This window comes from Microtus pennsylvanicus, chromosome 3 (assembly GCF_037038515.1).
Source record: "Microtus pennsylvanicus isolate mMicPen1 chromosome 3, mMicPen1.hap1, whole genome shotgun sequence".
In the NCBI taxonomy this organism is placed as follows: domain Eukaryota; kingdom Metazoa; phylum Chordata; class Mammalia; order Rodentia; family Cricetidae; genus Microtus; species Microtus pennsylvanicus.
In genome coordinates, this window is record NC_134581.1 from 58,625,704 (window position 1) to 58,643,931 (window position 18,228).

At 39.2% G+C, this 18,228-nt stretch overlaps 1 protein-coding gene across 2 annotated transcripts in view; it reads left to right on the forward strand.

Annotated features, from left to right (window-relative positions):
* The window catches only part of Glce (glucuronic acid epimerase), a 75,556-nt gene that overhangs the window by 38,089 nt on the left and 19,239 nt on the right, over positions 1-18,228 (forward strand). The gene's annotated exons all lie outside the window — the stretch shown is intronic.

Genomic DNA, 18,228 nt, shown 5'->3' on the forward strand with positions numbered 1-18,228 from the left:
TCTGGAGGATTATTATGGAGTAATCTGGAGGTGATTCACAGTCTGTGGAGGATTATTATGGAGTAATCTGGAGGTGATTCACAGTCTGTGGAAGGTTTATATGCATAATCTGGAGGTGATTCACTCTGTGGAGATTTATGGAGCAATCTGGAGGCGATTTACAGTTTATGGGAGGTTTATGGAGTTCCATGAAAGTACTGATCTAGTTATAAAAGGAGCCTGAGCACACAGATTTTGCTGTTCCTGGGCGCTAGATCTAATATAATCTGATTCCTAAAGTTATGAATGTTTAGAAACATTTGAGGAAGAAATTAAAAATGGGGTTGAGAAAGTCTGTAAGATGTGTGTTTTGTTTTCCAACAATCTCTAAAGGGGTAAAAGAAAAATATACTTTAAAATCTAGCATGTAGCCAGGTGGTGGTGGCACTCATGCCTTTAATCCTGGCACTCAGCAGAGACAGGTGGGTCTTTTGAGTTCAAGGCCAACCTGGTCTACAGAGCAAGTTCCAGGACAGACTACAAAAGCTACAGAGAAACTCTGTCTTGAAAAAAAAAAAATCTAGCATGTGCTGGGCAATGGCAGCACACGCCTTTCATCCAGCACTCAGGAGGCAAGGCAGGCAGATCTCAGTGAGTTCGCAGATAGCCTGGTCTATAAAGTGAGTTTCAGGACAGGCTCTAAAGCTACACAGAGAAACCCTGTGTCGAAAAACAAAACAAACAAACAAAAAAAAACCCTAGCATGTAAATTAGAATTCCCAACCTGTATTAAAGAAATACCTGTTTTAGACACTAAAATATGAAGGGGAAAAAATAAGGATTTGGAAGAAACTCATTCTGGGTAATTTATTAAAAATAAACTTTTTATAATTTTCAACTTGTAAAATAATTCACTGGGTTTGGGCTGGAGAGATGGCTCAGAGGTTGAGAGCACTGACTGCTCTTTCAGAGGTCCTGAGTTCAATTCCCAGCAACCGCATGGTGGTTCACAACCATCTGTAATGAAATCTGGTGCCCTCTTCTAGCTTGCAGGCATACATGCAGACAGAACATTGTATACATAATAAATAAATAAATCTTAACAAAAAATTTAATTCACTGGGTTTGAAACAGTTTTCTATATGTGACATCTAGCCTGGAAGGATATATTTGGTTTATGATGGATTTGTATGTGATATCTGTGTTTGCTTTGTTCTTAGAAAATAAATTTAAAACTTTTAAAGAAAGAAATTAGGAAATTTAAAGCATCTGTAGTTATATAATTGTTTTTGTAAATATTATACTAAGTGTCATTTCTGTAAGAGTTTCACTGGACTATCACAGAGTTACTGAGCATGTGTTGATTTTCTGAATTTCAGCTAATAGTAATACAGACATGTATTTTCTGATGCATGATTTGTTTATAAGAAAACTGTTTTGTCAATAAACTCATTTTATGGTAGATCAATAAACTATTTGTACAGTGATTAAACCATCTTTATATTAACTATATTTTATTCTGTAGTAATGCTAAATTTTAAGATTAATGGCTTTATGTAGAATTGTCAGTTTAGTTCTTAACATTTTTGTTTTACTGATGACATGTATAGTATATTTAATATAAATTCATCTATATCAAGGATTAGCTAACTGTTTCTAGCATATTGACCTCAACTCAATAAACAAAATATTTCAAGTATGGCAAAATTATATGAGAAACTTTCATGGGGTATGAAAGCCATCAACTAACATAGACCTTTTCCTTAAAACTTGATAAATGTTAATTTACATTTGGTAAATAAAAACCCCAAAATAATAAAAGGAAGAATCCAATGACTTACTATTCTTTTAAAACATTCTAAGATAAAGTAGATTATAGACCTTGCGGGTAATATAAAAAACATTATAAGTATATTTCTTTATTCTATCTGGTGTTACAAGTAGATCAGCTCAGGTAGTAAGTTACAAAGGCAAGCAAAGGCTTGGGATTCAGAAGTTACTGTAGCCAGACTAGTTGTATGACTTTGAACATGCCACTAAGTTCTTATTCTTTTTCTCTATAAATTAAATCATTAGAGTTTAGCTTCTAACTCTTATGAAAACTCATTTTCACAGTTAGTTTCTACTCCTTATTCCATTTTTTAAATCCATTTATCTCTTTGAATACAGGATTTAACTGCATTCCCCTTCTTCTCAAAATTTAAATTTTATAATTTACCATGCTCAGCTTGCTCCTTTTCATTATAACTCTTCACTAGAGTTACCAATAATAACCACATGACAGAGTTAATACTAAGCTGATTTGATATTTCCTCTGCCGGTAGAATTAATCTAAAACTCTTTACTTTAGCCTTAGGCAAACTCTTTGGAAAAGGGCAAAAAACAGCCACATTCTTAACCAAAATATCACCAGAACAATCTCTAAGCCACATATCAATATTATTCTCTTCTGAAACCTCTTGAGTCAGCCCCCAGCAGTTCAAATAATTCTCAACACCACTCTCTTCCATGCTCCTACTAGTATGGCCCATTAAGCAGTGCTTAAAGTATTCCACTGCTTTCATAACTCAGAGTACCAAAGTCCAAATTCCCCCAAACAAAACCATGGTTAGGCCTACCACAGCAATATGCCAGTTCCTGGTACCAACTTCTGTCTTAGTTTGGGTCACTATGGAGTCTTCCAGTTTCAAAGGTTTAGTCCATTATTGCCATGGTGGAGAGCATGGTAGCTGGGATTACGGTGGCATGCAGGCAGACATGGTCCTGGAGAATTCTGCATCTTGATCCAAAGGCAACAGGAAGTGAACTGAACACTGGGAGTGATTTGAGCCCTCAAGCCCACCTCCACAATAACACATTTCCTCTTACAAGGCTACACCTTCTAAGAGTGCCACTCCCTTTTAAAGGGGCAGAGATTGTGTGGGGAAAATAAAATATAACTCCAGATCTCCCAGATTTGCTGGATGATGAATAGAAACATCCAAGAAACAACTCAAACTCCAACTAGGATGAACTCAGAGCTCAGCTACCGCTGTGGAAAGAAGAGAGGCCCTGTGGCCTACCAAGTCTGTACTTCAATACACCCCTTGAACTAAGACTAAAACATGGTCTCAAAGTTATATCTCTAATCCAAGTTGACAGCAGCATTGTTCATGAACACAGTTCATGTGTCCAGTGATGGATGAGTGGGGAGGATACATGTGGCCAAATACTTATAGCAGGATGTCCTTCCTTTTGTTTAAAAAGAAGAAAGCTATAAAATAGATCAAATTGAGGGCATTATATTAAATGAAATAAGTTATACAGAGAAAACAAAATCTTAGAAAATCTTAGAGCCAGATGTGGTGGTGCATACCTTTAATCTCTGCTGGCTGATCTCTGAGTTTGAGACCAGCCTGGTCTACAGAGCAAGTTCCAGGATAGCCAAGCTTAGGCAATGAAAGAAACCATGGAAAACAGAAAGCTGGTGAAGATGTAATTGAACAAAAGAGTAATATTCCAGTTCCAGTAAACAGCAGAACTTGGCAGCTTCTGCTATGTGGTTTTGGCTTTAGAGTCAAGGATACAAGAAAGGCTTTATGGAACCTTCTTCTGTGACTAAGGAACCCAATAAGGCCAGGCATATGTCAGGGGTTCCTGAATGGAGGTCTAGAGCAGCCATTGCATGAAGCTGTGAAGTTGAAACCTGGATTGCCTTGGAGACCCTAAGATGTTAAAGAGATGCCAGAGCCATGGGGTGCCTGCTGAGGAAAGCTGCTAACAGGGAGTGGAACCAGCCCAAGAGAAAGAAATGTGTTGCAGTCAACAAAGCTGAAAGGAGTTGGAGATCTGAAGAGTGTTTTGACATCCGACTTGGAGACACAGAGTTTGGAGTTTGCCCAGATGGTTTTTGGTCTTCCTTTGGTCCAATATTTCCTCAGTATGCTCCCTCCCCTACATTTTGGAATGGTATTGTATATTCTATGCCATTATATGTTAGAAGTATGTGATCTGCTTTTTTATTTTGATTTTCAGAGATTATAATTAAGAGATTGCTTGAATCTCAGAAGAGACTTTGAACTTTAGACTTTTAAGTAAGTTTGAGACTGTTACAGACTGCGGAATTTTAAAGTTGGACTGAATACATTTTTGCATTGTGAGATGGGTACAAGGTTTGGAGGCCAGGGAGTGGAATGTGGTGGTTTGAAAGAAAATGCCCCAAAGAGAGTGATACTACTAGGAAATGTGACTTTGTTAGAGTAGATGTGGCCTTGTTGGAGGAAATGTGTCACTGTGGAGGGAGGGCTTTGAGGTCTCATATGCTTAAAGCCATGCCCTGTGTTCCAGTTCACTTCCTGTTGCCTTCAGCACCATGTCTGCCTGCATGCTGTCATAATCCCAGCTGGCATGCCCTCCACCATAGTGATAATGGACTAAACCTCTGAAACTGTAAGACTCCATCAACTAAATGTTTTTCCTCTGTCAGAGTTGCCATGGTCAAAGCAACTCAGTATGAGAAGTAGGGTTCCAAAAACCAATAAAAGAGTCAGAGACAGCCTCTGTTCCCACTGTTGGGAGCCCCACGAGAGGACCAAGCTACACAACTGTCACATATATGCAGAGGGCCTAAGTCAGTCCCATGTAGGCTCCCTGGTTGTCAGCTCAGTCTCTGTGAGCCCCTATGAGCCCATTGGGAAGTGCTTACTATGTTTTGTTGATATTTATGGGAGACCTTTCCTAAACAAATGGAGGAGGAGTAGATTGGGGAGTGAGAAATGGGGGATGGGGGAATGAGAGGAGAGGAAAGAAAGGAAATTGGATGTAAAATAAATAAATCTATTTTGAAGAAAAAGTTTCAGTGGTCATGGTGTCTCTTCACATTTTCTTCACAGCAATAGAAACCCTAACTAAGACTGATGTTGCTCAATATGCAACATTAATGGCTATATTTCCAATGTGAGAACCTTAAGAGGTCATTTATTGTCAGTGTCAGAACTCTCTTGTAATAAATTTGAGACCTTATTTTTTTGTTATTAAAATTTTTTATTAAAAATTTCCGCCTCCTCCCCACCTCCCTTTTCCCTCCCCCACTCCCCACACCCCGCTCCCCTCCCCCTCCCTCTCCAGTCCATAGAGCCGTCAGGGTTCCCTGCCCTGTGGGCAGTCCAAGGTCCTCCCCCCTCCATCCAGGTCTAGGAAGGTGGACATCCAAACAGGCTAGGCTCCCACAAAGCCAAGTGGGACCATATTTTTAAAAAGCTAGATATATGCTTTGCCCTTCCACCACAAAAGGGCACTGTGTTCGAGGCTGGTTAAAATGGTCAGATTCAACAAAAGTAAAGCAGTAGTTGGCAGGGGCTATGTTGCAGAGAGAAAAAGGAAGTTTAAGTGTCTTATAAATGTAAAGTCTCAGTTATTCAGGAATAAAAGGCTTAATGCATCATCATTCTTATACGTAATGAATACTATGCTGTATACTTAAGAGGGTAAAACACAGTGAAGACATATTCATTCATGTTTACTATGACTAGTACCTGCTTTTTAAAAATGCAATATATCATTGAATATTTCACTGAAGTTAAACATACAAGATAAGTATATTCATAGCTAATTTGGGAAAATATACTACTTTTCACATCTCTAAGGCAGAAAAATATGATCCTTAACCATGATACAAACCAACAAGTAAAAAGAGAGAGGCAACGTGTGATGGAATTATCATATACAGATATTAAGGCAGCTATTACATATGTACTCCTTATGTTCCGGAGAACAGAGGAAAACACAAACATGCCAAGGAAAATGGAAGCTGCTTACAAAAGAGACCCAAATAGAACTGTAGAAGAACAATATCTGCAATGGAATCAGCAGCATGTTACATATTTCAGGGGAAAAAAAGTTAAAACCTGAAGACGTGGCAGTGCATGTATCCAGATGGACTACCAAGAGTACTGGCTGCCCAGGCTTGGTGTCTGGAATCCATGTGGTAGAAGGAGAGAACTGAAATTGTCCTCTGACCTCTACATGTGTGTCGTGGCAATATGCACCAGCAACACATACACTCTAAATAAATGTTAATTAAAGTTTTTTTTAAATGAAACACCAAGAGAAATATTCAAAGAAAGAAAAGAACACAACATCACTCTACAAAATGTTACCCAACAAATTAAGAAAGGATAGCGAATTCTAGATGGAGATAGAGAGACAGAAAAAATAGTTCAAATAATAGCCAAATATTACCATGTTTGATGGAAGAATTTGACTAGTGAATAACATCACCTTTTGAATTGTCCATATATAACCAGAAAAGTAAATTTTTTGAAAATAAATTGGGGTAGAAAAGGGAGGGGTAGAAAATGAGTGTCCCTAGGCAGGCAGTGGTAGCACACACCTTTAATCCCAGAGGCAAAGGCAGGCGGATCTCTGTGAGTTCAAGGCCAGCTTGGTCTACAAGAGCTAGTTCTAGGACAGACTCCAAAGTTACAGAGAAACCCTGTCTCAAAGAAAAAGAAAAAAAGAAAGAACTGGGTATCTTGTCTTTACATTCAATATGCACTGTTAGCTATTAGATTTCTTTTAAAATTTTATCTTTGTAGAGATAAAAATTTTGTCTTTAAGAAAGAAGTGCCGCCTCTATTATGAATGTTTATTACAGACCACATAACCCATGTTACTCTTGGACTCTATGAAAGCTTTAGCTGCATTGCAGTTGGCGATTTCTGAATATCTGCTAGCCTTTGAAATCTAAAATTTACCAAATATGAGTAATAATTTGCTTTTCAATGCTGGGAGTTGGTACCCAGGGCCTCAAGGCATTCTAGGCAAGAACTCTGCCACTTAGCTACATTCCAAGTCTGAGTAATAATTAAACTTCTGTCTTGAAGGAACTTTCTTATTTTTTTTTAAGCATGAAGCAGTATATAGGCTGTATGGTAGAACTTATGGTAGGGAGAGAATATATTTAAGTCTGTGTGAGTTATTTGTGATGGGTAGACAAAGCAAGGAAGTGGTCAAAGGTGTAGTTGGGAGAAAACAAGATACACTTTTGTCTTTGTCTGCTACTTAGGTTCAACTTTCAACCCTAAATAACTACGTTGATTATTGTGATTATTGTGTAAACTGCTTACATAAGTATCAGTGAAATATGGTTTTAACTTTTAGATTATGTGTTGTATATAGGAAATATATTTCTGTACATTAAGGAATAATTATTACATAAAATTTGACATCTACTCCAGCTGTATTAGCTAAACAGAATCTCTGTGTTGTAGTTTGCTTTTACTTTAAATTTTAAAGCTGACAAAATACATCATTCAGCATGTGGTGAAACCTTCAGTAGGGAGCGGAGGAAAATCCTATCATGCTGCAATAATCCAGTCCAGTCACCTTCTTGTTTGTTTGGAAAATTGTTCATCTGGGAGAGCTTAGCTTAAATCTTACTTAATTCACATTTATGGCTGATAAAATTTATGTTCCTGACCAATATATCATTCTGTGCAAAGGCAAGATTATATTTTTTTCTCTTGATTGCTGTTCTTACCAACTTTTCTGAGATAATAAAAATTACAGAAACTTTTTAAAAAGTGTTCTTTTCAGGGAATATGTACTTTGATTTTTCAGGTTGCTTATTTGGGAAAATGTCAATAGATATTTGTAAAATGTCAGATGTTTGTAAAATATTTTTTTAAATGAACTGGTAGATAGGTGAAGATCATTTATTTTGCTGGCCTTAAAAGGTATAATTTGCCAAGCATTTCACTCTTTCTGCTTGCTTACTATGAGTGTATGCTATCTGGTAAGCACTAAATAGATGTGTTCATTTTATCTTGTAACTATATTTATAATCATAAATATTTGATTATAGATGAGAAAATTTTAGAAAGGTTATTTAATTTATATAACATTGTCTGTCTTGGGGCTGAAAAGATAGCTCAGTTGTAGGAGGACTTTTCTTTTGTGCTTGCAAGCTGCCAAATAACTGACATGGAGACTTAATATCTATTACAAATGCTCAGCCAATAGCTCAGGCTTATTACTAACTAGCCCTTACAACTTAAATCAACCCATATTTCTTATCTAAGTTCTACCATGTGGCTCATGGCTTGTTACCTCATTTTCTACACACACCGCTTCCTCAGTATCTGGCTGGTGACTCCTCTGACTCTGCCCTTCTTTATCCCAGCATTCTTAGTTTGGTTGTCCTACCTGTACTTCCTTCCCGGCTACTGGCCTGACAGATTTTTATTAAACCAGTTCAACTGACAAATCTTTACAGTGTACAAAATGATTCTTTCACAACACTCAGTAGTTAAGAGAACTGTCTGTTCTTGCAGAGGACCTGGGTTTGTTTCCCAGCACCCACATGATGGCTCACCGCTGTTGTAATTCCAATTCTAGGGTATTCTTACTTTTTTGACTTCCACAGGCACCAAGTACCTGGTTATGCACAGACTTATAATATAAATAATTCTAAAAAGAAAATTGCTTTTTAAAAGATTGCCTCTCTTAGCAAGACTCAAGTGTAAGTCTGTCAAACCCTAAAGCTTGGATATTTCTCAAAATCTACAATCTACCTTTCTTCATCTAACCTGGTTTAACTTCTATTTTCATTTTCATAGTAGTTTTTAAAATCATGTGCATACTTGTGTATACACCAGATGTAGTGATACATGCCTGAAATCGAACAGTTAGGTGACTGAGGCAAGAGCACTGGGAGTTCAGGACCATCCTGGACCACATAATGAGACCATTTCACAAACAAATAGGTAGCTGGTGTGCATTTATACAAGACTAATTTTATCTGTTGCTTAAAAAGCCAGATTTTTTTTTTGAGGTACTTGCATGTGAACTCAGGGCCTCGTGCATGCTAGGCAAGTGCCCTACCACCGAAATATATCCTATACCCTCTTTTATTTATTATTTTGTGAAGGTCTTAGTAAGTTGGCTCTCAACCAAGTCTGGCTTGAATTATAATTTGTGTATATTAAAATGTACCCCCTTTAAAGTGTACAGTTTGGTGAGTTTTGTCATTTACCACAACAATCAAAATCTAGAATATTTTATTGCCCAAGATGATTCTTTGTGTTCTTTTGTGTCATTGTCCTTGATAGATATCTCTTGTAACCACTACCAGAAATGAATTTATGGGTAGTGGGTAACCTTTTGTATGTAGTTTCTTAGAAAGTTTTGGAAATTCATCCATATTGGGACAGGTATTAGAATCTGTGTTGTTGAGTTGTATTTCATTGTACACATGAGCCATCTTACCGTATCAGCAGTTGATGACATTCGAATTACTTCTGTCTTAAACGGCTATCACTCCCCATGTAGAACCTGTTTTGTGTTAAAATTTCTAATAACATTCTCTTTAGTGAGTAGTTCATAGATTTCTTCAGTTTACATCACCTAAAATATAAGCTACCTCCTTGAAGGCTCAGCTGTCTGTTGGAAATTAAGGCTTAAAAAATGCTGACTGTTTTTAAATTTTGGAGGGTAAATAAATGATATTTGAGACTCATTTTTAAAAAAGTTTAGCATGCTCTCGTAGTTCAGAGTAAATGATAAGAAATGAAATTCTGCAGAAATACAGTATGGCAAACACTGGATTAGAAGTTTAAAATTGACTGGGCCATACTGATGGAGGAAGGTCATTGGTTAAATAATAAAGAAACTGCTTGGCCCTGATAGGTTAAAACATAGGTGGGTGGAGTAAACAGAACAGAATGCTGGGAGGAAGAGGAAGTGAGCTCATACACCTTAGCTCTGCTCTCTGGGGCAGACACGATGAAGCTCCGACCCAGGATGGATGTAGGCTAGAATCTTCCCGGTAAGCGCACCTTGGGGTGCTACACACATTATTAGAAATGGGCTAGTCCAGGTGCGAGAGTTAGCCGAGAAGAGGCTAGATATAATGGGCCAACCAGTGTTTAAAAGAATACAGTTTGTGTGTTGTTATTTCGGAGCATAAGCTAGCCCAGCGGGCGGCAGGAATGCAGCCCGCAGCTCCCTCAACACCATACCTTTAATCCCAGCACTCAGGAGGCAGAGGCAGGCAGATCTCTCTGAGTTCAAGGCCAGCCTGGTCTACAGAGTGAGTTCCAGGACAGCCAGAGCTACTCAGAGAAACGGAGTCTCAAAAAAACAAAAGAGGGCCGGGTGGTGGTGGCGCATGCCTTTAATCCCAGCACTCGGGAGGCAGAGGCAGGCGGATCTCTGTAAGTTCGAGGCCAGCCTGGTCTAGAAGAGCTAGTTCCAGGACAGGAACCAAAAGCTACAGAGAAACCCTGTCTCGAAAAAAAAAAAAAGAGGTTTAAAGTTTGGAGTTTGGCCTATGGTCTCCACCTGTATCATTTATTAGACTTCTACCTATACTGTTTATTAAGTTGGGAACAAATTATAACTTTGAATTAATTAGCAACCTATTTGAAAGAAAAATAGAAATCTGCAATTAATCCTATATAGTCACCTTCCTGTTCATTTAGGAACATTTCTACATTTCCATAGGTACATACATGATCTTATTTAGTCCTAGACACTTTTGGGGTGCCAGTGAGAAAGCTAGTACAAAAAGTGATTGGCAGCAATAGCAAAGCCTGGGTGAGCCAGCACTTGACTCCATTTCTGTGTTCTTATCCGGAAAGAGGAGCCACCCACTGGTGATCATTGATAAGGACTTGAAATTGCTGGTTTCTCCCTCTTCCCTTTTCTAAGAATCTCCCTTGTTGCCTGTTGAATATTTATTATTAAGAGAAATTTACAATGTGATATTTAAAACTTTTTTTTATATTGCATGAGATTAGGCCAGGTCAGAAGGCTTGTACCACGGTTCCCGGGTAGCATTGTTGGGACCTTTAAGAAATGAGACCTTATAGGAGGTTCCTAGATCCTTTGAGCTTACCCTCCAAAGGGCCTGTGGAACCTTAGTCTCTTCTCTCTCTATGTTGTGCTGTGAACACTAGCAGACACATGGTCCTGTGATGATGTATCATGATCACCTAAGACCCTAACAAAAGAGACTGCCTAATAGTGGACCAGAATCTCAAGGACAATGAACGGAATAAACCTTTACTTTGAAAGTAGCTTGTCTCAAGTGCTTAGTTGTAGTAAACCCAAAGCTGACAATGTTGTTTGATGTCTTATTTATCATAAATATTAGAAAAGTAGTAAGTATAGGAATTGTCTAACAATAGGTTGTTTTGCATGATTCCCATTATATTCTGTCTACTTTTTCTAGATGATGCTTTCTTAAGTACCTCAGAAATGCTTCCCATTAGATCTATATCAAAAAGTTTTAGAGTAATTACATTTAAAAGATCATTTGAATCTCTGCTTTCCACATACAGACTTTTCCATATAACTAAGGACTCACATATCTGTAATATTTTTAAAACTTGCAAGTTGGTATACACTTTTCATCCCAGTATTCAGGAGGCAGGGGCAAGCATACTACTAATGTTTGAGGTCAGCTTTGTCTACAAAGTGAGTTCTCAAACAGCCAGGGCTACACTGAGAAACCCTGTCTGTGGGGGAGGGGGTTGTTAAAAATTACTGTAAGTCAGCTTCCTGATGAGCCTTCCTTGTGTCATTCCTGTCTCACAGAATGTCACCAAACTTGAGAGAAAAAAAATGTTCATCAGCTTCTTGTAGAACATTCTGGGAAAGCTCTCACTCATGCTGTGAAACCCCCTGTTCAGGAAACACACGGTGAAAACACAGCATTAGGCCCTTCTTCTTGGCTTCCTAATTAATAAGTGGAGAAATCTTACATAGCTGCAACTCCTTTCTGAGCTGATTTATTTTCGTAGCTTATGTTTAGTTTAACACAATTGCTTAGAAGCAAGCAGAGAGCCCGTTTCCTTATGTGCTATATAATACTTCAAAGAAGTTTTTAGTTCCATTGCAACCATGCTTTTTTGGATACAGAGTAGCCCTTTGCTCCTAGTTCCCTATGCTGCCACTGAAGAATGTTAAGCTGAAAAGAAAACCTTAGAGACTCTTGAAGAGCAGATCTGCCTTTCAGAAGCTGGTACATGGTGCTGCTCATTGTCTCTGCAGAAGCCATGAGCAAGTTATTTTGCTCTTACCTGGCTGACAGAAATATATAATGGTTTGGAACCAGATAATATGATACTGTGACCTGGTGGAAAGAACTTAACCCTTTGAAGTCAGTATAAATTTTACTCTGTGTGTGTGTGTGTGTGTGTGTGTGTGTGTATATATATATATATATATATATATATATATATATATATATATATATATATACATATACATATATACGGGGAGTTAATTTTTCTTCTGTAACCTTCCCTCTCTTCAAAAATAACCAACTTTTCTGATTTGTTGAGGATTTTTAACCCAAACATGCGATGATAGACAGGGATAACAGGGTTGTTAATGTACTCAGCACCAGCTTGGGATGAGGAGATGAGATTGCTGTGCAGTGACCGTCTAGTAGACTGAAAGGGTGCATGACTACTCACAGTGTGCCTAGAGCAGGCATTCTGGGTTTCTGGATAAGAGATATTTCAGCTTATTACTTATGGCTGACAGTGACTACTGTAGCAGGCATCTATAGCAGCAAAATATACAAGTAAAATTTGCTCTGCACCTTCAGTCTAGAGAGTACCAACAGATTTATAGCAATCTCAGAAAGGTTTAGCAATTATAGTTTAATTGTACAGTCTTTAAGGAATAAGGCTCTCTGCTTCTAAGCAGTGTGTCAATCTAAACATATGATATGTAAAATTAAAATTATTAATTAAATTTATTGCACTGTGTGACTGATGTGAATTCAGTGTAACTGAGATGTGAGAAAAGAGCTGTATGAGGAGAACGTGGTTAATTTGTGCATTGGAAGGACTTTCTGGTGAGAGGCTGTGGTAGTCGATTGGCTTGCTCTCCATATCCATGTTCTGCTTCTCATTCATTGAACCCTGGTTTCTTCTTCTTCTTTTTTTTAAAATAGCACATTGCTGTCTGGGATAAAAGGTATTTCTCAGCCTTCCTTTCAGCTTGAGGTGGCTATGTTGCTGAAGTTTAGCTAATGAGATGTCAGAAGTGTTATGTGAAACTGAAGGGAAGTCTCATTAAAGGGAACTGATTCCACACAGAGATGCACTCTTTTGCCCTTGGGCCTTTCTGCTGCTTCCTGGAGTGCTATGCAGACACAAAGCTGAGATTTCTGTAGCTTTCTTGGGTCATAGGTTGATAGAAAAAGATTAAAAGTGCTATGTCCTTGATGAGCATGTAGCTACGTTCAAACCTTCAGACTGCCTACTTTTGGGTTTCTTTTATGTGAGTAAAAAGTAACAATGGCTGGAACATATTGTGTCTATTTCTAACAGCATAACCCAGTCCTCAGAGCCAGCAGTGTTGCTGGCACAGGTATCTGATTCCCTCCAACTCCACCTCTAGGAACCATTGAAATGAAACCAGCACTAGAAGCCCAGGGCAGTACTCTATGCCTGAAATACTGAAACATCAAGATGTTTCAACTGAACACTAGATATTCACACTGAAAGCAACCAGAACTTGAAAACAATGACTGTTTTAGGTCTTAGGAGAAAGTGTACATGATGAACCTAAAATGTCTTGTTGTAAAAAATGCCAGAGACACGATCAAAAGCTATTGAGGTTTGTATGAAAGAAAGGAGTCAATTTGAAGAGATTGGCTCTGGCTAAAGTTAGAATAGCATAAGCATTAAACACCAGTAACTACAGTAAATTGAAATTCATCAAATATGGTAAAACTCTGAGCTTATGTGTTATTATTTTTAAAGGTTCTTAGTTCAATTTTAGATGTTATTAAGGAACCAATTCATTATTTTGACAATTGTTAAATAAAAAATTCAGTAATAACTTTCTTGTACTTTCAGGCTAAGTAAGTAGTTGGTAAGGGCAAGGTTTTTTCTGAAGTGTTCCAACTAATACAAAAGGACTGATGAGGTGTTAGGTAAATTGCTAATGGAGAGTTTTAGAATGACTGTTAGGCTGGCAGCACCGGAACACATGGATTTAATTTTAGTGTCACAGAGATAGGTTCACATTGTATGCATCCTGGATAAATTTCACACCACTATCATGAAGTATTTCTGTTGAACAAAAAACATCCTACTTTATCAAGCCTCTAGATCTGTCTAGCTGCTGATTTATAGGAAATACTGGAGACAAGATTCTGCAACCATTCCAAAAACAAAAAACAATATCAGGCAACACATAGACTTTTGATGAATTTATATTGTTGACAGCTTTGTTCATGTATATAATACATTCTGATTACTCTCTCCCCATCCTTGCCTTATCATCTCCTCATCCCTATCAGCCCCTTTCCCAGATTTACAATGCTTTGTTTTATGACCCATTTAGTTAAATCAAGGCAGTCTGTGATTATTAGATTGGAACTATCTCTTGGCACTTGGTGAAGGTAGAATTACCCTCTTCATGAATCTGTCAGTAGCAAATAGTTGAGGAGTAGAGACCCTGGAGTTTCACCTTCATCTATGCCAAGGCTTTTCAGCCTTCCTAATACTGTAACCCTTTAATGCATTTCCTCATGTTTTGGTGACCCCCCAACCATAAAACTGTTTTGTTGCTACTTCATAACTAATTTTGCTACTGTTATAAATCATAATTTAAATATCTGATGTGCAGGATGTCTGATATGAGACTCCTGTGGGTTGAGAATAATCTGATGCCTTATTGCTATTAGGTCCATTCTTGTGCAAACCCAGTGCAGGCATCTGTAGCTGTTGTGAGTTCATGGTTGCAATGTGTAGTAATAAGGAGCGGCGGTGGGGCTGCGTCCCCAAACACCCAAGCCACCTGCCCTGCCCGGCTAGCTTATGCCCCGAAATAATTACACAGACACTGTATTCATTTAAACACTGCTCTGGCCCATTTCTAATCATCTGTGTAGCGCCCCTAGGTGCGCTTACCGGGAAGATTCTAGCCTAAGTCCATCCTGGGTCGGAGCTGGGGCATGGTGTGCGTCTTCCCTGGAGCAGGTAGCATGGCGTCTCTCCTGCGTCTGCTCCGGAGAGCAGAGCTGTGGAGTCTGACCTCACTTCCTCTTCCTCCCGGCATTCTGTTCTGTTTACTCCACCCACCTAAGGGTGGGCCTATCCAATGGGCCTAGCAGTTTCTTTATTGCTTAACCAAAGAAATCAATAGATTGATATATGACACTCCCACATCACTTCCCCTTTTTCTGTTTAAACAAAAAAAAAGGAAGGCTTTAACCTTAACATAGCAAAATTACATATAACAAAACAGTTATCAAGTAAAAATTACATCAGAAACATTTATACATATAACAAAATTGACCGTAAATCTCTATCAATACAAATTATTCATACCTATATCATTTCCCCCTTTAAATGTAAAAGAACATTTATAAACTATATTTGGGAACATGGGCGCAGTTTTTTCTCTCCAAACTGCTTCCTGCTGAATGGGGGCGTCGTTAATGATTTTAGGGTGTAACCTGTGTGCCAGGTTTATCTCAGTTGGCAGTTGAGCAAGGCAATTTTCTGAAGATGTTCACAGCAACCCTTCAGGAGGACGTGGTCCATCATACCAAATCGGAATTGAAGAAATGAACAGGGTCTCATCCTCTGTGAAAACAAAAGAAGAATCTCTTTTCCAAAGTATCATATCCTTAGATCCAAATTCTGAAATCATACCCTCATGATATCCGTTCTGGTTCCACTTGGCAGCCCATATAATGAAATGTCTCTCTGTACTTAGCTCCTTCACAGTCAAAAATTTTAAAGAAAACACAATGTACATAATCCAGACTCTTTGTGAATTTTTCATTTTTACGCGGCTTAGCTTTACTCTATCACTTTACTTTATTCTGTCTCTTTAAAGACTTTACTTTTACTTTTTTTTTAACCATTAACTTTATTCTCTATATTCTTTTTCTTCTCTCTCCCAAGCCTACGTACATTCATCCAACAGTGTGACTCATTCAGTGGTCTGAATCTGTCCTATTGTGAATCTGCAATTTTTTACTATCCAGGAGCACTTTTGATTTGTGCCTTTAAATCACTAGGCGCTTAAGAATCTAAGCTGTGACATTTCTAGGTTAACTTTTTGCTTTTTGAGCATATATCTTTGACCTGTAGATCAGGCTGTCTTTGAACTCTCAGAGATCCGCCTGTCTCTGCCTCCAAGGCATTGGGATTAAAGGTGTTTGCTACTACACCTTGAACTCACAGAGATCTGTTTGTCTCTGCCTTTTAGGCACTGGGATTAAAGGCATGTGCTACCACACCTTGAAGTCTATCTCAAGACAAACATGGAGAGGTCTATCTCCCTCTGCCTCCCAAGTGTTGGGATTAAAGGTGTGTACACACAACAACTCTCTTCCTTTTCTTTTTTACTTTAAGAACTTTAACTTTTAGTCTGCATATATTTTTAACACACTTTAAACCATTCAGAAGTTTTCTCTGTCTTTGAATCTCTCTTTACTGTATATCTCTCTTTTTCTGACCACGTGAGTCTTTAATTTACCAAGCAATATCAGTAGGACTAAAGGCGTGGCTTTGCCAGCTAGATCCAGTCCATTCCTTAGCTTTTCAGCCTCTTGGCTGAGGTTCTGGCTGTAGCCATGTTTATAGCATTTCAAGGTCCCTGCCAGCCAGCAAGCTACAACAGACAACACTCAAGTCCTCTCTCTGTAGCCGGCCCTCCTGTCTCAAACAGTCAGAGTTTGCCCTGGCAGGATGGCCCAGAAAGCTGGCATTTTTAAACGGCGCAGCTTTTTTCCTGCTATGGCTGAAAACCGAAAAGCATGCGTTCAGCTTTTCGTCAACACCGTTTAAGTGTTTCGTGGCAGGACCTCTTAATGAGCTGCAGGGTTTTGCAGCTGAAGCTGAGTCAGGAAGCCTCTTGGGGCTACCAGGTAGGAGCGGCACTCAGCACTTTAATTCTGAGACTGAGCGTGCAGCACAGAAATTCTTTTCATCCAAGTAACATCCAAATCTGACAGGCAGAGCACTGCGCAGTCTAAAAACACATCCCTGTATGGCGGCAGGAATCCGCCATGCTCTTCCACCTGCCTAAGCCTGATTCTGCCTTCTGCCCAGGAGCAGGCGGGGAGCTCTGAGTCATCTTCACGGTCTCAGAGCACTCTCCTTCCGATCCCAAGCGGGAACACAAACATAAAGCCAGAGTTTGCACTGGCGGCACAGCCCCAGGAAGCAGCTTTAAGATAATGCAGCTTTTTTTCTGCTGCTGTTGCTGAATCAGGAAATCTCTCTACGGCACGCCACGAACAAACAGCAAAAATCTGTGTTAAGCTCTCTCTTCCTTATTTTTAAGCCTTCTCAGGTTTTTTAAGTAGGTTTAGTTAGCCACACGTCTGGGCGTCATTTGTAGTAATAGGGGGCGGCGGCGGGGCTATGTCCCCAAAACCCCAGCCGCCTGCCCTGCCCGGCTAGCTTTACCCCCGAAATAATTACACAGACACTGTATTCATTTAAACACTGCTCTGGCCCATTTCTAATCATCTGTGTAGCGCCCCTAGGTGCGCTTACCGGGAAGATTCTAGCCTAAGTCCATCCTGGGTCGGAGCTGGGGCATGGTGTGCGTCTTCCCTGGAGCAGGTAGCATGGCGTCTCTCCTGCGTCTGCTCCGGAGAGCAGAGCTGTGGAGTCTGACCTCACTTCCTCTTCCTCCCGGCATTCTGTTCTGTTTACTCCACCCACCTAAGGGTGGGCCTATCCAATGGGCCTAGCAGTTTCTTTATTGCTTAACCAAAGAAATCAATAGATTGATATATGACACTCCCACATCAGCAATGGTTATGTCTTGTCTAGAAAATAACAGTCATAGCTCTTCTTCCTGTCTCTGGCTTACATTCTTTACACTCCTCTTCCACCATGCTTTCTGAATCGTAAAGGTATTCAAGAAGGAATGAGCACTCACCTGTACTTACCGTGCCATATCTAGCCATGAATCTGCATTCACCAACATTCCGTGGAAAGAATCTTCTCTGACTAAGGCCAAGAGTAGCAGTCGCCTATGGGTATACACATCAGTGTTTAGAATTGACATAGTGTCAGTTTAGCTGGTTAACAATATTCAGTTTACCTATGAGGGCCTGTGATCTCTTCCACCATGGGTTTTTAACCAGGTGTACAAATACCAGAGATGGATTCCTTCCTGTGGGATAGGTCTCAAATCTAATAGGGAGCAGTTGGTTACTTCCCTAACAGTACATCTTGCTTGGCACATTAGTCTTATAGGTCTTAGGATTCACAGCTA